This window comes from Tupaia chinensis, unplaced genomic scaffold (genome assembly GCF_000334495.1).
Source record: "Tupaia chinensis unplaced genomic scaffold, TupChi_1.0 Scaffold000057_1, whole genome shotgun sequence".
NCBI classification, from domain to species: Eukaryota; Metazoa; Chordata; class Mammalia; order Scandentia; family Tupaiidae; genus Tupaia; species Tupaia belangeri.
The window spans coordinates 4,094,962-4,121,380 of NW_006159515.1; the positions used below are offsets into that span (position 1 = coordinate 4,094,962).

Here is a 26,419-nt window from a genome sequence, read left to right on the forward strand (position 1 = left end):
TATGCCTTATGGCAAAAAACTTAAAAAAAAAAAAAAGGTGAAAAAAAATCAGATATGAATTAAAAAGTTTCAGGGCTCTACAGTACACTATTGAAAGGGGTGACAACATGGGAGATGTCCACTTTTTATAATGTATTTGTGATTTTTAAACTTTGCATTTATACATCTGTAGTTATTATCCTGAAGAACAATTGCAGTACGCTGGACTGCTGCTCTGTGACATTGGATCAGGCGGCTCCTCTTTCTTTCTGTTTTTTAGAAATTTTTTTGCTAAAGTGTATGAGAGACAGGGAGAGGTGAAGAGAGAGAAAGTGAGAAATCACCCTGCAGGGAGGATGGCCATGCCACAATCACTTCTCCATTCTCCTCTCAAGATTTCAGCCATGCATGTACATGTGCCCAGCCTAAGTTTCAAGCTGCCAAGTCTGAAACTTGAATCATGTTCAATCATATGGAAGTCCAGCAACTTAACTACTATGCCACCTGCTGGCCCTAAATGACTCCATGTACTCCCATAGTTGTTGTGGTAGATTTTGTTTTGTTTTGTTTTACTTTTAAGAGAGACTTTTGCTATAGGGCACATACACTTGCCAGAGAGACAGAGAGAGAGAAAGTGAGAGATCACATCCTAGGAGAGATGGCCACACTGCAATCCCTTGTCCTCCATTCTCCTCTTAGGGTTTTGGGTATGCATGCACACACACCTGGAATGAGTTCCAAGCACCATGTCTGGGACTCGAACCACAGTCAGCTATGTGGGAGTCCAGCAACATAACTACTACACCATCTGCTGCTCCTGGTAGTATTTTTAAAAGCTGCATCATTTTACTGCTGTTTATATGTATATATTTTCACTTACATGTGTTCCTTCTTTCTTTTCCCATTTGTTATAGTCTTCTCTTTTCCTTTATATTAAAGTCTTTTGAAGATTAAGGTAAGTTTACATATGTTAAGGTACATCATGTAATAGACACGACTGTCCACAGACAGAAGACACGAATGCCTTTTCTAATATCCCTAGGGCCCAACTCTTGGTAGACACTCCACGTTGAATGACTAAAGGAAGAGTGAGTCTAATAATGAATAAGCTGTGTTAGCCTTTGGCCCCATCTAAAATCTGCTTCATAATCATTTGTCTTTTACTTGCATATAATGTACATAAGATGTATTAAATTATACTGGTCCCATGAATTCCTGAAAACTTCCTTTTCTGTGTTAGTAGCTGAACAAAGTTACCAGAGCCAGATTTCCTTACCAGCAATTTCAGTCTTTCCTGACAACTGGTCCTGAAAACCCAGGACCCTTTTCAGATCAAAAGCTGTGGTGATTTAAGAATTGCCATGCTAATGGAAGCTCCATTGAGGTCAACAGTGATATATCCCACTTAGCTTTCTCAGACTGGATGAAACAAGGTTTTAGAGCTTTTTATCAATGCTCTGCTTTTCCAGCCTTCCATTTGTCTATCAGCATCTAATTGTACTTCCAAGACTGGAGACAAACTGTCTTTTCTTCTTTCCAAATGAGAATTTGTAGGGGTTTTCTGGTCCCATTTGCCACCAAGTGCACATCAGAAGATGAATGTCCTAGCAGGAGGTCGAGAGTAGCTGAGGAAGAAAGAGGCCGCGCTCAGGCCCAGTGGCAGAGTCAAGAGAAAGGCCTTTCCCCGCCTCGAGTTGCCATGGCAAACCGTCTCATGAAAAATGCTTCCTCTGAACCCATCACCAGAGGGTGATTAGAATGTAAATAATGATGAGATATGTAGGTGATAACATTTTTCTATTAAAGGAAATGCAATGAAAAGCACATCCCTGTTGGATAGTCACTGGCAATAGGTATGGCTACTGTTTTATCACACACCAAAACCCTGAAGCTCTTTGCAAATCCTACTGTTTTCCACAGTATTTTTCTGAAAATTTCCATGATAACCCATAAAATGTATGCAACAATAAAAGCAATTTAAAATGTAAATGGGTTTTGGGCAAGTAGAGCGAAGTCTGTCATTTTTCTCACTGTAGGGTATGTGTAGGATATGTGTAGGATATTGGTTAGCATCTGTTCTCAGTAATTCCTCCAATTCAATTAAACACATTTGGAAACTGCAGAGATTCACAAGGCATTAGTTGAATCATATATATATATATATGGCCTCTTTTGTCTATATATATATATGTGTGTGTGTATATATATATAATACACACATATATATACATATATATATATATAACTCAGTGAGCTTTACAGTTTTTATTCCCATCAATAAAGTGTCCCCAGCATGGAAAAACCCATAGCATTGGTATATCATAGTTGTCTCTTTCATCTCTGGACTACTCCGAACCTAATATGGAGACCCTTCTCCCACAATGGGACAAGTCGGACTATAAATGTGCTTTGGCATTGAGATTAGGTGAGCAGAATAACAGAAGGACCAGCATACTGAATAACCCAAAGAGAAAGAGCTTAGTGTTTTTCACATTTAGGTTTTTATGTACGGGTTCATTCGACAGTATTTGCTGAGCACCTACTGTCATTGTCATTTGCACATAGACTAGAACTGGGTGTGTCAACAAAGCCTTATATATCAATGGCATAAAAGGTTTTGATTTTAAGATTTCTCTTAAAAGCTATCATCATTTGCTCAAAACCACATGACAGGCAATAAATCTCATAACTCTAAGTGTTACAGTCGATGTCACAAAATCATCCTAGACCTATTCCTTCATTCTGCCCAAGACCGTAGCAGAGAGTCACTGCCAGCATTATATCACAGTTGTGAGAATCCCGAAACGACGCCCCCTGAAAACAAATTACAAAATCCATCCTTTTCTCAGGATGTTAGCTCCCACTTGCTAACTCCACCAGGCTCTTTTGAGCCTGTGATATCTGCACACCACATTCAGAGGGGGGTTGGTCCCTCTCAATGCCAGTAGGCCTAGACCTGTCCCCACCTCCGCTAGAAGGAGCCATTTCCTGCAACACCTATGCCTCTGAGGACTGACCGTTCTTCCAACTCCAGACTGGCTGAGTGGATCCCTCCTATGGTCATGGCTTGCTTCTTGGTCTAAAATTTCTATGGCTTCTTAGATATTTTTCTAAAAGATGTTCAGAATTCAAAGATTCCTCCTCTTTATTCAGAGATCCTCTGTACTCCAAAATGCCTTGAGGCTTCATAAGGCAAATCATCTTGATTCTTCATGCAGTTTGTAAGATGTCTGCCTCCCCTCAATCCTATATTCTCCAACCTCTGACCCCTTCTCCAAACTTGACAGAAGCGTAACATCAAACACTCTCCCAGGAATTAGCTTTCTGTGACAGAATGCTCACTATGCTACTAGCATAGGCTTGAAAAAATTGGGGGAATATGATAGTTGGAGCATATCTTCCCATGCCTCTCTGACTTAATTCTCTGGAGCAGCCCAATGCCAATTAAGCTGGATGACTCTAGAGAATGCATTTGAGGCCAAGATTTCACCTGGCATTTCTGAAAGAAAGAACATATAGAAACACTGTTCTTCTCTGTGTCTAGGGAGAGCTAGGGAGTTTGTGGCTAAATAGAAAAGCATACAGCAGTTTGAAGCCTGGGCATACCTGGTTTGCTGAGGACCTCAGGTGTCAATCCTGTGATTGTTTTCAGGGAAGTTCCTCATCTGCTCACTCTGGGAGGTTCTGCCCATTCCTATGGACCCCAGAAGAGCTGGGGTGACTTGTCCCCATTCCAGGACTAGGGAGAACTGTCACTGGCATCATCTCAGAGAAACTTGGCAACATTCTGGCTTGTTTATTGGGGAACCTCTAGTTTGCTACTATTCAGGAAACCTCAACATCCTGCCCAATGCTGAACTGAAGGAGCAACCAAAGTGAGGAGATCCAAAACATAAGCTTGTAAATATTTTAAAGGACTCAGTACCCTGGGAAAGGGAGAGAGAAAAGCAGGAAGGAAGGCCAGGTTGTGGAATATCTGAATAGGGAGGCTCCCATTGAAGGGCAAGTCAGAGAAGACCCAGAAGACACTTTTCAACAGAGGGCTCATGGGAACCCCTGAGGAGATTTAAGTAGGACACCCAAATCACATTCTAGAAGCCTAAGAAAAAAAACTCTTGAAACTATAAACCGAGCTGTGTCATCCCATCCCCCCTGTCAATGTATATTTATGTTAAGGTTCTAACCCACATTGTAATTGGAAAATGGAGGCTTTAGAAATAATCAGACTTAGATGATGTTCTCATGAAAGGATCAATGTCCTTATAAGAATAGATACTAGTGAGCTTGAGCACTCTCTCTTTCCAGAGAAGAGAATCTTGAGCAGAAAAATGGCTATGTCAACACCTGGATCTTGGACTTGTCACCTCCAGATTTATGAGAAAATAGTCCCTGTTGCTTACACCATCCCTCTATGGTATCTTGTGGCACTTGACATTTCCGTTTTCAAATTCAATGTGAATTTTAAAAGAAAATAATCACAGCTGTGAACCAAATGAATAACTCAGAAGACCAAGAGCTCATAACCTCATAACACAATAAGATAAAAATTCAAAAGGAAAAAAACAAGAGAGCCATCAGGTCATGATGTCCCCTAGTGCTTAAGGCAAAAGGATGATGTTTTCATATCTGCAAGGATTCTGAATATATAACATCAATGTTTCTAGCCAAGGGTAAAGGAAACGCTTAGCCAAATGCTGATTGAGTCACATCAGAAACCTCAAAAGAGAGGACAAGGGAAAAGGAAATGCTAGTAAGCAGTGACTCTTCCAATCTGTAACTACACTAGATGGACAACAGTTCTGAATTTGTACTACGAAGATGAATATGGAGAAGAATTTTTCAAATAGAAATGATGCATTTAATGGAATTATAAAAAACAACTTTTTAAAACTTATAAAAATAAAAAGAGATTTTAATGTACATCTTTCAGCCCCAGCCTCTGTGGCACAGTAGGTAGCCTACCAGATTGTGGAGCTGGAAGCCACATGCTGATCACAGTTTGAGTCCCCAGTCAGGCAGGCTTGAAACATTATCCTGAAGGAATCATTACACAATGTAGTCTTGAACGGCAAAATCATATTGTACTCCTACAATTATGTACAATTATTTATGTGTTAATTTAAAATGTTTTTAAAATTAATAATTTTTTAAAATTAATAAATTTTTAAAAATTAAATATCAAAGCTAATTTGCAACTTACCTATAAATTCATCTGTTTTATTATGTTAGGTTGCTAATATCAGAAATAATTGAGTCTAGGTGATTTTCTTTAATAGAGATTTAGTGCCAGCTGGTGGTTGAGGCAACCAGGTCCCACATGACCAACAGGATGGTTCAAGTCCTGGAACGTTACTACTTGAGAAACGCACTGGGCACATGTACCTGCATACCCAAAATCCTGAAAGGATGGAGAAATGGGGAAGGGATTCTGGCATGACCATTCTCCATAGGGGGTGGGGGTTCTTTCTTCCTCACTCTCCCTCCATCTCTCTCTCTCTCTCTCTCTCTCTATCTCTCTCTCTCTCTCTCTTTCATGAATGTGTCCTCTAGGAGGAAAAAAGTAGAGGTATAGCTAGATCCGAGGCCAAGAAGTCACATCTGGAGAGGTTTTGTTGTTGATGAGGACTTTTTACAAGTCTGAAATGGCACAGAGCATTGCAAGGCAAGAAGGCAACAGCTTATATATATTTGGGTTTCTCTCTGTGTCTATGTCTATCTCCTAAAGCCACCAGGATTCAATTCTGAGAACCTCACCTTGATAACCTTGTCTAATTCTAATCACCTCCAGAAAAGTCCCTTCTTTGAATGCCAAGGTCAGATTAAGTTTCTACCCTCTTAAACCTATCACAATAGGAATCAAATCTCAACACATGAATTTTGGGGGAAGTACACTCAAACCATAGCAGCACCCAAAAACTAAGATGGCCTGCTGGATGAACAGAGGGATAGATACTTGTATGTATAGATGAACCCATAAATATAGTAATACGCTCATTGTTGAATTTGGTGGTGATGTTCAGTGTATAATTCTCCAATATTTATGTATGTTTGAAAAGATTTTTATAACAAAATATTGGGAGAAAGATATCAAAAACTGAAATAAACAATCATCTAGAAACTACAGAAAGGAAGATTTCAGACCAAAACCATAGCTAAAACTATGACACTCGAAAGTAATGTTCTGACCTTGGTTCTCATTATTTAAATAGGAGTTCATTTGTTTTCTTTCTAAATATTTTTTATCAAATATATACTATGTGTCACTCACTGTTCTTTTTTTTTTTTTTTTTTGGAGAGGTTTTTGCTATAGGGCGCGTGCGCTCGCCAGACAGACAGAGAGAGACAGAGAGATAGAAAGCAGGAAATCACCCCCCAGGGGGGATGGCCACGCCGCAATCCCTTCTCCTCCATTCTCCTCTCGGGATCTTGGGCACGCACGCACACGCGCCCGGCGTGAGTTTAAGCCACCGGGTCCGGGACTCGAACCGCGGTCGACTACGTGGGAGTCCAGCGACATAGCCATTACACTAACTGCTGGTCCCACTGTTCTAAGAGCTATATTAACTCATTTAATTTTTTACAAGTCATTTTACAGGTGAGAAAACTTAAGTATAGAGAATGTAAGTAGCTTGCCCAATGTCACACAGCTTCCAAGTGGCAAAACAAGGTTTCAAACCCAAGCTGTTAAGTGTTCAGAGTCTATGAACCTAATCATTAAATTAGATAGACCCTAATTTTTTTAATTGGGAAATTAGAATAAAAAGTTTATAAAGCAAAGTAAAAAGAATGATTTTAAAAGATAAAAGCTGAAACTGATTAAATAGAAAAGACAAAATCTTATAGAAAATCATCATCAAATAGAAAGACCCCTCAGTCTGAACTGATCAGCAAAGACCCCCACATACACACAGCCTGCAGTGAAGGGGCTGTTCCAATTTTTGGACCACAAATGAGTTCCTGCAGTCCCAGAGACAGAAGAGAGGAGCTGCTGTTCTGCCTGTGCTGATGCTATTCTACCCTTCACTCATGCAGGAGCAACATGGAAGCAAAGACCACTCAGCCTGAGCTGATCAACAAAGACCCCCACTCAGCTTGCAGTGGGGAAGGAGGGCTTAATCTGTGGCACTCAAATTGGACTACCATCTCACACTCTACCTGTCCAGCTCAGCCTCCAGACACATCAGGAGCAGAGAGGTTTGGGCATGTAAGACCCAAACACCTGAAGACAGTGAAGTTTGGGAGAAATTCTCTCCCCACAATTCCCCCCCTGCAGTAAAAGGAGAGAAACTCCTCTCTAAAAACCTAAACTCCAAACTCCCACTGTGGATTCCATACTGCCACCCATGACGTAGGAGGGAAACTGTCACAGAGCTAACTCACATTATAGGGAATCTCACAAGCACACAGCTACAGAAACATACTGCAAAGAAGTGGGGAGAAATGAGTATATCACCAGATGACTAAAAAAATCAAAGCAGAGTCCCAAGAAATAGGAGAAAACCAGGATATACCTCCCTCCCCAAAGGAGCACAATAACTCCTCACCAACAAAGGAGAAAATGCAAGAGCTCACAGAAATGTCAGAAAAATAATTCAGAATAAATATTCATAACAAAATTCAATGAGATGCAATAGAAAACAGACAACCAATTCCAGGAAATAAGAAAATCCTTTCATGACTTGGAGGAGGAACTCCATAAACAGACATCTTGAAAAAGAATCAAACAGAACTTCTGGAGATAAAGAATACCATACAGGAAATCAAAACCTCCATCAAAAGTATCAACAGCAGAATAGACCATGCTGAAGGAAGAATCTCTGACATGAAGACAAAACCTCTAATTTAGTCAATGCAACCAAAAAGAAGGAAAGAATAACCATTAAAAATGAGGACAGTGGGGCCAGCAGGTGGCATAGTGGTTAAGGGTGCTGGACTCCCACATGGTTGACCACGGTTCGAGTCCCGGGCCTGGTGGCTTTCTCTCTCTCTCCCCCCGGTCAAATTAAAATAAATAAATAAATGAAGTTAAACAATAAAATAATTGTTTTAAAAAATGAGGACAGTGGAGGCAGTGGCGACAGTGGCGGTGAGAGGATGAACAACAAGTTCGACGCCTTGAAAGACAATGACAGTGGGGACCACTATCAGAATGAAAAAAAACAGCACACAGAAAGATGGTGAGAAGAAAAAGCAGACCGGGACAAGAGTCAGGGCAGCAGCAAGAGGAAGGCTGTCATCCCTGGACCAGCAGAGCATCCCCTGCAGTACAACTACACGTTCTGGTACTCCAGGAGGACCCCCGGCTGTCTCACGAGTTCACACAGCTACAAACAGAATATCAAACAGATTGGCACCTTCACCTCTGTGGAGCAGTTCTGGAGGTTTTATAGCCACATGGTTCGTCCCGGGGACCTGACAGGCCACAGTGACTTCCATCTCTTCAAAGAAAGAATTAAACCCATGTGGGAGGACAATGCAAATAAAAATGGTGGCAAGTGGATTATTCGGCTGCAGAAGGGCTTGACCTCCCGTTGCTGGGAGAATCTTATCCTGGCCATGTTGAAGGAACAGTTCATGGTTGGGGAAGAGATCTGTGGAGCTGTGGTCTCTGTCCACTTTCAGGAGGACATCATTTCCATCTGGAATAAGACTGCCAGTGACCAAGCTAACACAGCCCGAATCCGGGATACGCTGCGGCGAGTGCTTAATCTACCTCCCAACACCATTATGGAATACAAAACTCACACCGACAGCATCAAAATGCCAGGCAGACTGGGCCCCCAAAGGCTTCTTTTTCAAAACCTCTGGAAGCCACGATTGAATGTGCCATGACCCTCTTCCTCTCTGGATGGCACCGTCATTGAAGCTGGTGTCATCGGAGTCTCTTGTTCTGTTGGCATGCCACCTGGAAGATGCTTCTGTCCTGGACAAGAGGAAGTGGAAGAGCATTATGTTTTAAGAACAGGCTGACATGCAGCAGCTCCAACAACAGCTGAGATCACTTAATAAATGGTGCTAAACTAAAAACAAAAAAAAAAATGAGGACAGTAATATGAGAAATCCTAGACACTGTTAAATTACCAAATAGCCACATAATATGTATTCCAGAAAGCAAAGAGACAAGTAAAGGCATAGAAAACTCATTCACAATATATTAGCTGAAAACTTACCAACTTTAGAGAAGCTCACAAACAACCAAATCCAGGAAATGCAAAGAACATCAAATAGACTCAACATAAGATTCTCTATAAGGTTCATCATGACCAAACTGGTAAAAATCAAAGACAAAGACACTATTCTAAAAATGACAAGACAGCAACACCAAGTTACTTACAAAGGTTACCCCATTAGACTATACTGGGCCTCTTAACAGAGACAATACAAGCAAGGAAAGGATAGAAAGACATATTTAAAACTCTGAAAGAAATTTCAGCCAAGAATACTATACCCAGCAAAATTATCCTTCCAATAGGAAGGAGATATAAAATCATTCTCAGATAAGCAAATGCCGAAAGAAATCACCAAAGCTAAGCCAGCACTTTAGGAACTACTTAAGTAAATATTACACCAGGGAAACTAAAGGGAGATAAATAGAAGTAAGAGAATGCAAAATCACACACACAAAAATAAATAAATAAAAACTTTTAAAATGACAGGTATCACAGATATTGATAATAACATTGAATGTCAATGGATTAAATTACCCAACTATGCTAAAAATTTGGTTTCAACTGCTTCACGCACAAGCAGTCGTATTGTATAATACATTAATAATATCAATTATCTGATAGACAGCTGTCTCCACAGGTTTCATATTTATTATTAAAGCCAATATCTATTATATAAAACTAGGTAACAGAGGAAAACTCCAAAATGTTACAAGTAACTAAGTTTTTCTTTGGAATGAATTTAGAGAAGTCTAAAATCAGAAACTTTGTAAAGTCTATAAATCTCCAAATCACTGATTTTACCAAGTCTTAACTTTTAAACATGTCTCTCCAATTTTGTTTTGATTTTGCTTTTTTGAGGACTTATTTCTTTATGCACAGTACAGTAGTTTGGTTTTACAAGAACTCACAATGAGTAAAAATTTTCTTTTTATATCTCTATCTAATGAACTATTGTTATGTACAATTTTATCTATTTCTAGTTGGGCCAATGATTGATACCACAGATCTTTTCAGATTATAAACTCTCATCTCCCACAATTCTTTATATGGAAATTACAAGTTCTCCTTTGATTTTTTGTATTAAGATTATCTTTGCTTCCAAAAATTCATCCTCCTTAATTTAAGATTTTTTGTTGTCTGATTTTTAATCACTTTGTTTTTCTTTAGAACTGTATTTCACAGTAAACAACATCACTGACAACTCAATAGATACTTGTAAAAAAAACCAGTACAGTGAATTTTGAATGTATACAACATAATGTAATGTTAAATGTTGAAGGTGGTAAATATATTTATATCCTTGATTTGCTTATTGCAAACAACATATATGCTTTCAAAAATCATGCTGTACCCTACAAAGATGAATAATGATTATATGTAAATCATAAATTATAACAAATAAATAAATAAACAAAAAGAAAAGATAAGAGTCATGGATAAAGGGCCAGTAGATAGCATGTAAGGTAAGGCAGCTAGATCCCAAATGGCTGACTGTATGGTTCAAGTCCTGGACCCAGTGGTTTAAAAATCATGCCAGGTCTGTGCGCCCCAAATCCTGAAGAGCATGGAGGAGAAAGGATTGCAACATAATCATCCCTCTTGGAGAATGATTTCTTTCTCTCTTTCTCCCTCCCTCTCTGTCTGTTTCCAGTAGAGCCTACACCCTACAGCAAACCAAAAAAAAAAAGGAAGAAAGAAAGAAGAAAGAAAGAAGAAAGAAAGAGAAAGAGAAAAGAGAAAAAGAAAGGAACAGAAAGAAGAAAGAAAGAAATCATGAAAAGAATGGTAAAAACTAAAACTTAAAAAAAAAAAAAATGGACAGAGGCCAGTGGGTCGTGTGGTGGTTGAGACAGTGAGCTCCCACATGGCCAACTGCAGGTTAAGTCCCAGACCCAATGGTTTGGAAGTCACACTAGGCGTGTGTGTGTGTGTGTGTGTGTGTGTTTGTGAGCGTGCATGCGCACGTGTGCTTGCCTAAAATCCTGAGGAGATACTGGGAGAGAAGGGATTGTGGTGTGCCCATCCCCCTGCAAGGGTCACAGGATTTTTACTTTCCCTCTCAGTATCTCTCTCTGTCTCTCTTTGGCAAGTGCACATGTCCTTTGATAAAAACCTTAAAAAAAAGACTCCTAAAATTCCTAAAAAGTACAAGTACCAAAAAAGAGAGAAGCTAATATATAAGTCTTAGAAATGAATGAGTAGATTTTACTACAAATATGGAGTAGATAAAATTATCAGAAAATATCGGGTGCATACTATAATAATAAATTCAAATATCTAAATTTAAATTAGCATTAAATTATCAAATTAGTATTATAAATATCAATGCATGAAGAACCCCAGAAAAGACCAATAATGAGAGGTCAGATTAAACTACTAGAAAGATACTATTTCATTTATTTGTTATGGTTTTAAATATTTTTTAGATTTTATTTGTCACTATCATTATTCTTCAGTTTGCTGCAGGCACTAGTCAGAGAGACAGAGAGAGGGAAAGTGAGAAAGCAAACTACCATGTCCAGGACTCAAACCATAGTCAGCCATTGGGGAGTCCAGCACCTTAACCACCTGCTGCCTGAGATACTATTTTAAAAGGCACTTGGGAGCCAGCCCAAGTGGCATGGTGGTGAACCAGCTGAATCTCAAATACCGAACACGCAATTCAGCAGCTTGAAAAACACATTGGTTCATATGCATACATGCCCAAAATCCCAAAAGCAGAGAGGGGAAGGAGGAGAGGGGATTGCAGCATGACCATTCCCAAGAGCAGACGTATGCTCACTTTCCCTCTCACTGTCTCTGGTGAACACATATATCCTCTGACATTTTTTTTTTTAAAAAAAGCACTGGGTCCAAACTTACTTGTGAAAATGAAAAAATTCTTATACTTTAGCCTACCTTATATGTTAGGAACTATCTTTAATACAACCTTAATTTGAGTTTAGAGAATTACAGAAATGTTATTTCATTTTGTAAAATCTACATATGCGTATATATGTTGTCGAAGCATTAAGAGAGTGGTGGGAGGTTATAAAGCAGGCTGGTGTTGCTTATTTCTGGAGAATGAACATTGAGAGGGTTATAGGTTGAATAATGGGGCTTTTGAAGTCTGCCAAACTCAAGTCTGGATCCAAACTCCACCATCTGCTCCTTTTTTTTTTTTTTTTAAGAGAGATTTTGCTATTGGGTACTTGTGCTCACCAGAGAGACAGAAAGACAGAAAACAAGAAATCACCCATGGGGGGCGGGGGGGAATAGCTACACCACAATCCCTTCTCTTCCATTTTCCTCTCGGGATCTTGGGCACACATGCACACGTGTCTGGCATGAGTTTGAAGCTGCTGGGTCCAGGACTCAAACCTTGGTCGCCTACATGGGTGTTCCAGCGACGTAACCATTATGACATCTGCTGGTCCCAAGCCTCAGATTCTTATTCTGCACATTTCAAATGACCCAAAAACTTTTTAAAATTTTCTGTATGTTTACAGTAATTTGTGAATTTTCAAATGTCACAAAACCTAAAGACAAAATTGGGGGGGGGTTCCACACAATCTAAATGGACTTAGAAAAGAAGGTTGCCGTGAAGCAAAACATGTCTGTGTCCAGTTCTGCAAAATCCAAGTACCACCCTATGCCTTCAAAGAGAAGTTACTGCCCCTTCCCACCATTCTTATAGATGTGAGCACAACCCTGGGTGCCACAGCCACCAACTCACTAAAGCCAGGAATGGCCTGTACGGGGGTGGGAGACCAGGAAAGCACACGTCCTAGGTGAGAGCTGTCCCTGGGTTTCCCTTGTCTCCCAGGGACGATGGTCATGCACTGTGAAATTAACCTCACTCCAGACTGACCTGAGTGAGGTCCCAATCAAACATGCCCCCTTCAGGCTTGTGAGGAATTGTAATGACTCACCCATTACCTAACCGTAACATGGCTCGGCCCAATGACAAAACATGTGCAGACAGGCTCCAGAAGCTCTGAGATATTTTATACACACTTGTCCGGTCCCTTTCTCCCTCACAGAAAAAAAAAAAAATCCCCCTGCCCTGATTCATGCTACTCTATATAAAGCTGACCTGATTGCTCTGCATCACCATGTGCTTTGCTGGATGATCCCCCATTGATTGTGGGGTGATGCCTTCTAGTCACTTCCAGGTGCAGCGGGTCAAAGGCACTTCTCTGTAATTATCACAGTCCTCCTTTGTCCTTGTGCAAGAGGGGCACAATAGCCACCTGCTTCTGTGTGGGGCATTTTCCACTCTTCACGACTTCTCATGTTCGGTGGCTTTTGCCAGAAAATTTACATTGGTTCCTTTAGATGAATTCTTTCATTCTTGGAAGAACTGCCCCTGGACATGCTGGTCAGAGGTGTTGCAAACTAGAACATATGCCTTTGATGAACTGAGAATGCACTTGGAAGATGAATGCACCATGTGAGGTAAGTGCCTTGGTGTGTAACCAAATCCAACACATTTATGGAGAGCTTCTGATGTTCTTTGAATGTTATCCCAGAGAACATGGTCTTTCTGCCACAGCATCCCAGGATTTTTGGCATTCAATTCATTCACAGAAATACATTTCTGGTTCTAGCAGTGGATGTGAAATTGTGACACACACAAAAGACAGGGCACTTGAAGACCTGCACGGTGGTGTGAGACCACCGTCTAGTCCTCAGTGTCTCTGGAGGATGAAGAAGGACTGCTGCTCCCTGCCCAGGGAAGGGGATGAGGACAGTACTTCTGGCTCTCACTCTCATATGTGACTACAGAGTCAAAACTGCCTCCTCTCCAACCTGATGACATGAACACGAGGCTCTATTTCAATGACATTTGTGACCGTCTAAAGACAACGCTTCCATTGCCTCCCACCCAGTCCCAAAGGCCAGCACTCAGGTGATTCAAGTCTGCTCCCCAGTTCACACCAACAAAGAACACGTGGGAAGCACCGTTTAGTATCTCACTGAACGCTAATGCCTGGCAGGCATTCATATTCTTAGCACCCGATATACTGGAACCACATCTTTTAGGGGGACCTGCTTCTAGAAACAATTTTCTTCTGGAAATATGCACCTTGTCTCCAAATGCCAAACAAACCAAGTCAAACAGTCGTGTGTCTTAGTCTGCTCGGATGGCCATTACAGAACGCATGGATCAGGTAACTTAAGTAACAGAAATTTATTTTCTCACAGTTCTGGAAACTCGGAAGTCCTAGGTCAAGGTGCCAGAGGGTTTGGCTCCTGGAAGGCACCCTCCTTCTGCTTGCCCATGGCTGCCTTCACTCTCACTCAGTGGCCTTTCCTGGGAGCATGTTCAAGGAGAGAAAGAATGCTCTCTAGTGTCTCTTTTCACAAAAATTAACTCGTCAGCTGAGAGTTCTACCCTTATGGCCTCGTTTAACCATAATTACTTCCTTATTTTGAACACAATTGCATTGGGTGTTAGGGCTTAAACATATGAGTTCCAGGCGACACCGTTCAGCACACAGCACCATACAACTCCAAGTTCTAAATTATTTCCACGAGAAAGAAATATTTGCCAGATTGAGCAAAAATGTCTACTATGAGTTAAATAATGTGAGTAATTCCTCAATACTCGACTATGTCTGAATTGTATTGGTACCTGTTGGCCTGTGTGGATAACAAAAGCTTCAAGTGTATGGGCAAGGCCAAGGTTGTCTTCTTTCTATCCCAACCTACTCCAGGTCATCCATTAACCATCTTGCCTGCTGCTGCAGGAGCCCTGGAAAGCAGCCAGCAACTGCCGTGGCCTGCACTAGTGGCTTCAGTTCTGGTATAACCATGGGCCACATTTCCCTAGCTTCGGGGACTTGCCACCTGCCCAAATACCCGCCAGCACATGACACTTCCGTGAAGGGGGCTCTGCTAACACTGTCCTCTCCACAGGATGTTGGATGATGGGATTCTGCAGATTCTCATCCTTCACTTCAGGACATGTCATCCTGCTCAGTGGAGGAACCAGTCCAGCTCTGAGTTCCTAACGTGTCCTCCCCCTTCCCTGCTCTGCCTGGCTTTCAGAAAAGCTGCGGCCCCAAGTGCAGGAACCTCTCCAATGTCCTGGCAAGCAAGAGGGCAGTGGGCAGCAGCTCTCAGTACCCCAAGTCCCGATGAAAACTTCTGAGGTCGCTAAAGCTCGAGACACCAGCAAAGGCAGGTGAGAGATGGACCTCCCGGCCAGGAGAGCCTTCCCCTGCAGGCCCAGAACTGAGAAGTGATGCTTCCCCGGCCTCTGCCCAGCTCTCAATCTTGGAAAAGTTCCAAGCTTTCAGCCTGCAGAGCTCTAGTGGAACCCAGATGTGCTCTGGAAATTCATCCACATCTCTCCCTTCTCAAACCTGAGGGCAGGGGAGGGGAGGGACTGTGGGGAGATTCGAGGGCCATTGGGAGCCAGAGCCAGAACCAGAGGTGAAAACTGGAGTTGTCTTAGAAGACAGTGCTCTTATCTCTCTGCCCCTTCACGCAGGCCTGATGCATTTTCTTCCATGTATAGGGAGCAGGATTCTGCAGGATTATGGAGTGCCAATGGAGAAGAATATGATTGTATTATTATTTGTGCCCAAGTTCCAGCTGGAGAGCGGCCAAGAGTCTCATGGAGAACTACAGACCTGTTCCTTCACACCAATACCCAAGAGTGACATTTTGACTTATAGTTGAAAAGGTAGCCAAAGAACAGAATTTTCTCTTTATATTAAAAAATAAAAATAAAAAAGATGCTTTCTAAATCTCTGTTCAAAGCAAAAAGCCTAAAGCAAAGAATGAAAAATACATTCATGAAAAATCAAGCCATTGCAATGACAAGTTCTCTGGCAGTTGAGTGTAAGAGCGTGTTTGTGGATGCGGATGTATGTGATGTATATGCACCTGTGTATGCGTATGTGTACATGCGTATGTCTCTGTATGTATATGAGTATACGTGTGTATATGTGTGCATGTGTGTTTCTGTGTGCCTATATGTGTACATACATGACTCTGAGTGTGTGGGAAGGGTGGCAGATTTCTGGTGGCGGGACACTGAAGGTAAGTGAGGAAAGGATACTATTTGTGTTAGATAAGTTTTCAATATTCCTTGCAAGGTGGGAGGGAAACATTCCTTCATGTTTGGGTGACTTTCCTCTTTCCTACCTGTGAAATGCTGGCAGCTTCTACCAGATCCCTTCCATCTGACTGTCTTCATCGGCCTGACCCACGAGGGCAACTGCCCCCTGGGCGCCACCCCAACCCATTCCGCGCAGTGGTACTGTGTTCGGTGTGACAGGCAGGCATAAAAAGGCTCAGTATTCTGCAGTAAAAGATTCTTATGGTCTCACACTCTCTGGTAGGTCAGTCTCCAGATGCGTCACCCTGGGGTTAGAGGCTCGGCACACAAATCTGGGAAGACGATTCAGTCCATAGATTGAGTCTGGGAGTGACGCTTGTCATAACTCACTCTCCCCAGGCCTTCTGATGTTTACGCAAGATTTGTTCCACCAGTGGTCCTGGGCTGAGACTAATTCCCCACCTCGCCCCCAGGGTGAGCACCGCCGGCTCCTGCACCCCATCCTGCTCACTCTGCCATTGACCAGCCATGGGACCCTCCCTTCTCCTGCCTCCGTTTCCTCACCTACACAATGACGGGACTGCACAGAAGCAGCTCTGTAAATTCCCACTTGCTGTAAAACTCTGATCTCCACAGTAGTGTTCTAGGGGCTTCCATCAGGCTCAGGGTCTTGACATAGAAATTTTAGAAATCCGAGGCCCCTTACCAACTGCTGTGGAACATGTACCCCCAAAATACATGGTTAAAACTCTGTGGCCATAGTGCCGGTGTTAGGTCAGGAACTTATCCAAGTTTGGGATGAAGAGGAGCCTTGGAGACATGCTTAGGATTGGCTAGGTTATCAGATTGGCCCCCCGCATGAGTGCTGGCGGCTTTATAAGCAGAAGGAATGGGACCAGAGAGAGAAACGTGAGCACAGACACACATACTATTAGGCCCAGGGTTTTAACGGAATTTTTTAGAAATCAGGATCTTACCATCTGCTATGGTTTGAATGTGTCTCCCCACTCCCAAATTACTGTGTTAAGATCTGGTGAGCCAGAAATACAGTCAATGGAGGGAGAACAGGCACAAACCCACAGCTAGCTGCCCAGATGTGCCGGTGGTGTAGGCTCTGAGGACCAGCCACAGTGAGCCTTCTCCCAGGGGGGTTAGCAGGTCTGAGTGCCCGCCTCCCCGTAGATTCCTGCGGCAGCTGCAGACAGCAGACCATGGAGCTTTCCCTCGCTTTACTGTCCACCCAGCCTCTCTTCCTTCACCCTGTACCTCTCTGACCATGCAGCACAGGCAGAGAGGAATCAGTTCTGCAACCTCCATGCATAGCTTGGTTCTGGGAGAAGCTGCTACCCACTGGAGCAACCCAGGAAGATGCTTCTTCAAGACCATCCTTGGGGGCACAGTTCTGTTAGGCTCCTCGGAAAGGAGGGACGGGATGGCCAACAGCAGTGGCCAGTCCGTAATTCTCCCTTGTTCTGGCTCTTCTCCTTCCCTCCTCCATTATTCCTAGTCCCTCCTGTCTACTCATCGGATGTGGGAAAGGATAGGCACAGCGGAGAGCAGCATTCTAAGCAGCAAGAACATCGGAGTGGATGCACAAAGGAGAGAGACTAGGAAAACAAAAGGAAGAGAGGGGCTATTGTCTGGGGCAGCCTATGTGTGATCCAGGGAGGGGCTTGTAACCCATCTGGGCCCCAGACTGGCACGAATCAATGCAGGTACCAAGCCCATGCCGGTTAGCAAGCGCTACAAAAACCAGCAGGAGGGGCAGGGAGGAGGGAGAGCACATTGCCTGGGCACATGTGTGCCCAGCGGCAACCCTGGCAGACAAGTCACCTCGATGGCTCGCTCCTGTTTAATAACGTGGGACTGGGTCGCCAGAGCCACCCACTCCCAAACCACACCCCGTGGCTTCCAAGCCAGGTTTAAACTGGCTTGCTAAGACCTAAACAAGAAGACCACTGCATCATGTGGACGAAGACACGAATATGAGAGCAGTTCCACGTGAACATTAATTAGCAGCAGTCGTCTGGAAACGCCTGGCACAACACCGGGAGTCACTAATGGGTTGCGTCTCTTTCTCCTGCGATGAGCAGCGGAGAATCATGCATAATGTAAAAGCATCGTTGCAGCTGGTAGCAGCAGGCTGGATCACAGGAGATGATTTCAACTTGTTTTTATGATCATGAAAAAGTACCTTTCAATCAGGCCCCCAAAGCAAATTCTACCATACAGCTCTGGGGGGTGCGGAATCATACTACATAACAGTAAATAACGGTCCCACTCGGGGGCCCCAAAGCTGAGCTCTTTGTTTATGTTCAATCCATATTTATAGAGTCTACAAGGAACGCAGGCAGCGGCGACATAAAGCAGGTGCCACCTGACCATACGGGAGGTTGATGGAGACACAGGAGAGGAGGCCAAACAGCAGACAGCCGGGGAAGGCGGCTGGTCAGCCTGGGAAGCTGTGGACCTGTCGCCTTCTCATCTAGAAATTGCCAAGACTCGGAAGGGAAGGGCTGTCTACACCAGAGCCTGCTTCATGGTTTCAGCTCATCAGCTGGTACTCGTGCGCTAGAGCAGGGAAAGGGGACAGGACCCCAGAGGTCCCTCAGTCTAGCCTGCTGTTCTCCGTGGCTGGCTTTTTCTCAACCACCGGTCTTTTGTGGGACTTTTTGAGGTATAATTCCCCTACCACACAATTTAACCACTTAAGATGTGTCATTTGGGATATATTACATTATTAACTTTTTAATGATGGCAAAATATACATAACATTAAATGGACCTTTTTAATAATTATTTATTTTAATAATTATTATTTTGATTTATTATAGGGGATGTGCACTCACCAGAAAGAGAAAAAGTGAGAATGCAAGCTGCCAGGCCCAGGCCTCAAACTGCGGTCAGCCACATGGGAGTCAAACGCCTTAACCACCACGCTACTTGCTGGTCCAGAATGGACTATTTTAGCCATATCTCACTGTACTGCTCTGTGGCACTGAGGACATTCTCATGGTTGAGCAGCCATCACTACCATCCATCTCTAGAACTTCCACATCACCTCATAAACTCCTCGTTCTCCTTCTCCCCCAGCCCTGGTAACCTCAATGGTGTGTTTGTTGAGATACACCGAAAAATTAAAACATTGTCAATGGCTATTCTACTCCTTTTAAAATTTTCAGTCCAAGACAATGATAGCAACAGTCACAAATTAATTATCCACACTGGGTCCAGCCCTCTGCTGGTGAAAGGAACCTCTCTTCCTTCGAACATCCACAAAGGCCTGTGCTCTTCTGGGTAATGGACAAAGAAGCGTTTGTAGACTTGTGGGCTACCAGACAACTGCTTCACAGAAGGAAGTTGGCCAACCCGTTCAGCTCTCCAGCAGTAGAAACCTGCCCCACGGTGAATCCAATCACATCTGTCTTACTCTTCGAATGAGGTTGAATGGGCAGTTTTTCCTTCCAATGGCTACATCAACCATCAGTCAGCAAAGTTTCTACAGGAAGGAGAAATTCTTTAAAATTCTAAGAAATGAAACCACCAGATGGTGTAATGATTACATTGCTGGACTTGCACGTAGTCATGTCCTAAATCCAGAGGCTAAAAATTTACACATGGCACATGTGTGTGCATGTGTGCTCAAGATTCAGAGAGGAGAATGGAGGAGACAGGACTGCAGCATGGCCATTCCCCCTGGGGGCTGATTTCTCGCTTTCTGCCCCTCTGACTCTCTCTGTCCCTCGGGCAAGTACACGTACCCTATAGCAAAAAATTCTCTCTTAAAAAAAAAATTCTAAGAAATTTTGCAAATATTGGGGCCGGCAGGTGGTGGCATAGTGGTTAAGGGCTCTGGAATATTCTATGTGCTCCCCTTGCTATACTTACCTTTTGAGGAAGGAAGTGCAGAACTCATGTAGTAATTTGTTGAATAATCAGCATTTGTACAGCCCACCTTCTATCTTAAAGGAGAGATAATAGCCACATTTATAGGACGTGTCAGTGAAGTCTTTGGTTCATAAAGAGGAATCTGACCAAAAGTATTCCAGAATACCTTTTTATATCAATCTGTGGTTTTTTTTTTCTTTTTTATTTGCAATAGGGCACATGTGCTCACGGGGCAGGGTGAGGGGGGTGGGAGAAAGGATAAGAAATCACCCCCTAGGGGGTGGTCTCAGCACAAGCCCCTTTCATCCATTCTCCTCTCAGGATTTTAGGTATGCACACACACACACAACCAGCCTATCTTTCAAGTCACCGGGACTGAGACTTGAACTGCACAGTCAGCCATGTGGGATTCAGCTGCCTTACCCACACTACCTAGGTGACCCACCTCTATATGTTTTTAGTTTGTATTTTATCTCATGTTCTCAACATCCTCATTGCTCCGTGGGGCACAGCCTGCTTAGTGCAGAGTGACAAGTGTTATAAAGGAACATTACACTCAGCACCTGAATGACTCGGGTAGTGGACTCAGAGGATAGTTTTATAGCCCAAATCACACACACACCAGAAACATCATCTGCCTAGGAGTTTCTGAGTTCTGATGGGGAACTACCTGAGTGAGCTCGGTAGCCAGCGTGGTTAGATTAATGACTCTAAGCAGCGTGGACGTGTAGTCCCAGTGCTAGATTCAAAGACTGGTTTCATGTGTGGGCTTCTAAGAATAGAGATTCTGGGGCCAGACCATGGCGTAGTGGCACTTCAACTGAGCCCATGTAAGAAAGTCCCAGGTTTGCATCCTGGGGCTTCCATCTGTACACTGGGTAGGGTGGGAGAGTGTGCATGCCATGACCTGGGGGAGCTGAGTCTGGGGGTGAGTCACGGCGTGAAGACCCTTTTAGGTGGTACCTATCTCTGTCTTTCACTCTCAAGGGAGACAGAAACGACGTGGGGTTTTTGTTGTTGTTTTGAGAGATTTTTGCTATAGGGCACGTGTCCTCACCAAAGAGACAGAGAGAGACAAAAAGAGACAGAAATCCCTCCCCAGGAGAGATGACCATATCGCAATCCCTTGTTCTCCAGTTTCCTCAGGATTTTGGCCACACACACGCACAAGCTTGGTGTGAGGTTTTGTTTTGTTTTTGTTTTTAAGAGATTTTTTCTATAAGGCACATGCCCTTACCAGAGAAGTAGAGAGACAGAAAGCGAGAAATTAGCCCCCAGGGGGAATGGCCACACGGCAATCCCTTCTCCTCCATTTGCCTCTTGGGATTTTGGGCATTTTGAGAAATTGATTCTAGAGCAATTCCTCAAAATGGCTTGGGTTGAGAGTCAGGCAATGCCCCTTCTTGCCACTCAATTCTTTACCCTCTTCCCCTTTGAGCCTGCCCAAACAGTGGTACACCAGTAAATGTTCAAAAACTGGGTCTCCAAATAACACATGTAAATATATGCACACATAAGTTTATTACCAAGCTCACCGACATAGAAGGTTTGCAACACACAATTTACAAGCGATAATAAAGTACACATTACTCTCCACTGTCCATTCATAAAGCCTGTCCATTGCTACAGAATGTCTTCCATAATTCTTTCCAAGCTTTTTTATCTATAACCAACCTACGGAGCAACTGATATGTGAGTACAGTTTTGACAAGAATGTTGGTTGATATTTTCGTTTCTGTTAATGAGCGAGGCGGGTGTGAGCTATGAAGGTACATGTCAGGACATCACTTGATCTTCAGTGATGCATCACCTTCCTTGCTGATTCAGATAACAGTTTTCTAATGCTGGAAGGAGATCCACTAAGACTTTAGAGCTATTCACAATGTAGTGGATACAGACAATAAGTTCTTAAATTTAACCTGAATTATTAACATAACAATCTTCCTCGTGACCTTAAATCTAGACAGTCATCAGAATAGTGAATGAAGCCCTGATTTGTAGCAGTTGTCAGATGTCATGGTGTGACTATTCCTACCATGGTCAATTCAGTCTCCCAAAGTGAAGTAATTGCAAGTGGCCTTGGGAAGAGATGCACAATGGGGCCCCATGATATACTACTTACATCATATAAATAAAATAAATGTAAACCTAACTTTGTGTTAGATATTAATAAAATAAAGAAGAGATACTAAAGTCGGATTTTTAAATGTAATTTAATACATTCATACAACTTAATTTCTGCTGTGTTTCATAACAGACACTAAGTTTTTGGGAAAAAAATATTTTTAGAGAGATTTTTGCTATGGGGTGCATGTGCTTGCCAAAGAGACAGAGAGACAGAAAGTAAAAAATCACCCGCCACTCTGGGAAGGATGGCCACACTGCAATCCCTTCTCCTCTATTTTTCTCTCAGGATTTTGGGCACACATGCACATGTGCCCAGCATGAATTTCAAGCCACTGGGTCTGGGACTTGAACCACAGTCTACTATGTGGGAGCCCAGAGATGTAACCATTACACCATCTGCTGGTCACAAAAGTTCCTGAAAATTTAACAATTGGTTCTTGTCAGACATCAAGAGACAGGTCCAACAGACCATTGCACTCAGTTCATAAAAGCTTAGGTTACACCACGGACATATGAGGATGCTTTGAACTGCAGGTACAGGTATATGACTGAAAGTGCTAGCACATAGCTCTATGGAATTAAGACTCTTTCCTCACTGATATTTTTAAAGTACTTAGAAAAGTGACTAACAAATGATGCATGCTCATTAAATACCTGTTGAATTAAATGATTAAAATAGAGGCATTTAACTATCACACATAGTGAGAAATCTAGATCCGAGCAGTCCTAGAGCTGTTCCATCCATCCAGGACGCCGGGTCTCAGCCTTTTCCCTTAGCAGCAAGGCAGTTGCACAGCCCCGAACAGCATGTCCTTACAGAGCAGTGTTCAAGAAGACAACAGGATAACAGGTTAATGAGAGATGACTTCTTGCACGCTTTCCTGTTTTCTCAGGTAGGTAAAACAGAGGCCTCTGCAAAAAGGCTGAGAAAAAAAAAAAAAACCCTTTTCTGGGTCCTGTGATGAGAGATGGACAAAGGCCAAAAGATTGTGTGTCAGGCAATCCTTGCAGACCAGTGGGTAAAGTAGCTAGATCCCATATAACCAACTGTGGTTCCAATCCCAGACCCAGTGGCTTGAAAAACACACTGGCACAAGTGTGTGCACCAAAATCCTAACAGGATAGAGAAGTTGAGAAGGGGTTGTGGTGTGATCACACCCCATTAGGGGCTGCTTCCTTTTTCTCTCTCATGGGCACATATACCCGCTGACATGTTTTTTTTAATGATAGTCAGTTTTCCTGATTTTCTACCAGGCCAATTCAATGCCAGAAATCAAGTAATATAAATATTTACTTTGGCTCAAGTATCTTTTTCTGAAGTATAATCATTGTTCTAGAACTTTCTGTTCTTACTAATCTCCTTAAAGGGTTTCTTAAAATAAACTTATGATTCTTCCTGAATACCAAATAATTACCCTTAGAAGGAAGTCTGGAGAGACTAAGTGTTTGTGTATAACTTGACTAAATGAAGTCTAATCAGATCAGTGCAGTCAGATACCTAATATAATAAACATAATTATATTTCAAGTCCCTTGTAAAAATTCCCTAGTCCATAAAACCTTCAAATAAAATACCATACCCCAGAGAACTTGAATTGTCGTTAAAAGAGTATATTTTCCTGGGTTTTGATCTACATTTAAGTTCTTATTAACAAAGAGAACAATTGAAAGGTATTCGAACACAAAAAATGTTTGTACTCAAGCTTCAAATATTGTGAATAGCCCTCTTCCACCTGACACTAACAGAAAGCCCAAAGACATAAATGCAGCTTACTTCGGGAAGATCCCTTCCTGTCACCATCTAGACACATCTGTGGCAGAGAGAATCTCTCAGTTCAGGTAAAGGTAGCAAAAAAATGTCAGAAATAATTGTGGCTCGAGTTGATTCTTTTCAGACTCAGAGAAATATGTAGGGTTTAGAATCACAATAGACCTCAGAGATTATTTTCTTCACTTACATCAAAAACTATGTTCTTGGAACCAACAGTTAGCATAATGGCTATGTCGATGGACTCCCCTGTGGTCGACCGTGGTTCACATCCCGAACCCAGTGGCTTAAAACTCACGCCGGGCATGTGTGCATGCATGCCCAAGATCCCAAGAAGAGAATGGAGGAGAAGGGATTGCAGTGTGGCCATCCCCCCTGCGGGGTGATTTCTCGCTTTCTGTCTCTCTGTCTCTCTCTGTCTGTCTGGCGAGCGCACACACCCTATAGCAAAAACCTCTAAAAAAAAAAAAAAAACTATGTTCTTCATGGCAGATCATTCTAGAAAATGGTTTTATTCAGAAGAAATTGGGATTTTTACTTAAGAGTTTTCAGAAGTCTGTATACAGTGGAGTTTTTAAAAAGAAGGGAAAAAAGAGTTAAAGTACCTATCTTTTCCAGTCCTAATATAACATGAAATATCATCCTTTTAATAATGAAACTTTTTAATATATATTTTTGCTTTTACTTGTAGTAAAATACATATAAATTTCAGCATGGTCTTAATTAAGAATCTGTTGATGATAATGTGCATGATAATATCTTTAACTGAACTAATATGCAGTGTATTCAGCTGGGAAGATCCATTTTATAGGCAGTGATGACATACAGTGATCGAATGTATAAAATAAATCTAAAAAATGTTTAAATCAAATAAAATTATGACATTAAAAAAGAAGAAATACCTGAGCCTAAGTGATTTTATAAAGAAAACAAAATTCTTTTAAAATTATATTGCAACTTTATAAAATTAAGAGTTTACAAACTGGTGGCTGGAAAATCTAAAGCACAGAGGAGGGCAGGCACCTGCAGAAAGAGAGAGGTCCTGGTTGATCTCTCTCTTTTTTTTTATAGATTATTTCATTTAATTTTATTTATCATTATTGTTATTATTTCATTGGACCAGAGAGAGTCAGAGACAGAAAGAGGGAAAGTGAGAAAGTAAGCCACCCGGTCCAGGACTCGAACCACAGTTGGCCACGTGGGAGTCCAGTGTACTTAACCACCAGGCCACCTGCTGGTCCCCTGACTGATCTCTTCTTTATAACAACTAGCTCCCGCAAGAACTAGCCCCTTTTCGGGGACCAGCAGATGGTGCGATCGCTACATCGTTGGACTCCTATGTGGTCGACTGTGGTTCAAATCCTGGATGAGGTGGCTTAAAATTCACACTGGGTTTGTGGGTATGCATGCCCAAAATCTGAGAGGAGAATGGAGAGAAGGGATTGCAGCGTGGCCATCCCCTGGGGAGGATGAAGACACTCAGGAAAAGCAACAGTAGAAAAAATTCACCACCCCTTGGCCTAAAGGGGAAAAGAAAGGAAATGATGTAAATGAACCCAGTAAAGCCTAGAGCCTGAGGGCAGGCTTGTAGGGATATAGTCACCAGCAGAGCCATAGCACAGAAGGAACTGGGAAACAAATGCCCCAGCCTCTCTCTCTCCTTCTGCCCACTGATCTCCTGCCAGGCCCTCCCCTTGACCAGACCAACTTGAAGCCAGAGATCAAGAGAACCAAGCATATAAGGTTAGGTCCAGGGCTCAGAGGAGAGAAAAATGGGTGAGGAAGAAAGAGAAGAAGGAAAAGGAAGGATGAGTATGAAATAGGTGACTTTTGTTGTCTGACATACAGAGTATCTGCAGGTAGTTTTCTCTACTATTTATTGAGGAAAATTGAACATCTAGAATGTGCAGGACATTGACAAATAAAATTCCCAGCAATCTTAGCATCCACAGGTATCCAGTGGGTTGATATCCTTTTTCGTTTCCGGTGACTGAGAGTTGAAGCTAGGAGTGAACCTTGATGCCACTTACATAGCAAGCACACAGGCTTTAATCAAATTGTGTTTCTTTGGGGTCTTTTCTGGGGCTCTGATAGAAATGAGAAAATTATCATGTGCAAAGATACTCACGGGTTGATCAGGGTATGGTTCAGAGAAAGGTGATGACGTAGGTGGCAGGCAAAAGGCCCCCTACTCAAGCTACCCAGGAAAGTGCTGTGGAAGAACTAAGAGGGTTTTCAGGGAAGGAAACGAATATACTTTACACACAGAAGGAATGTGAATCCTTGTGGCCAAAGGGAAGCCTTCGCTAGACTGAGTCTTCCAAGCATTGTTGCCACCACTCCACATGTCCCGTTCCCCATGCTCTTCTGACAACGTTAATTCAACACTCCTTCCATGGCAGCAGAGTGTCAATCCCCTCCTCTTAAATCTGGTCAAA

At 42.5% G+C, this 26,419-nt stretch overlaps 1 pseudogene; it reads left to right on the forward strand.

The window, feature by feature from the left end:
* Positions 1 to 8,049: 8,049 nt before the first annotated feature.
* LOC102495088 (eukaryotic translation initiation factor 4E type 2 pseudogene) lies at positions 8,050 to 8,811 on the forward strand (annotated as a pseudogene).
* Positions 8,812 to 26,419: the final 17,608 nt, after the last annotated feature.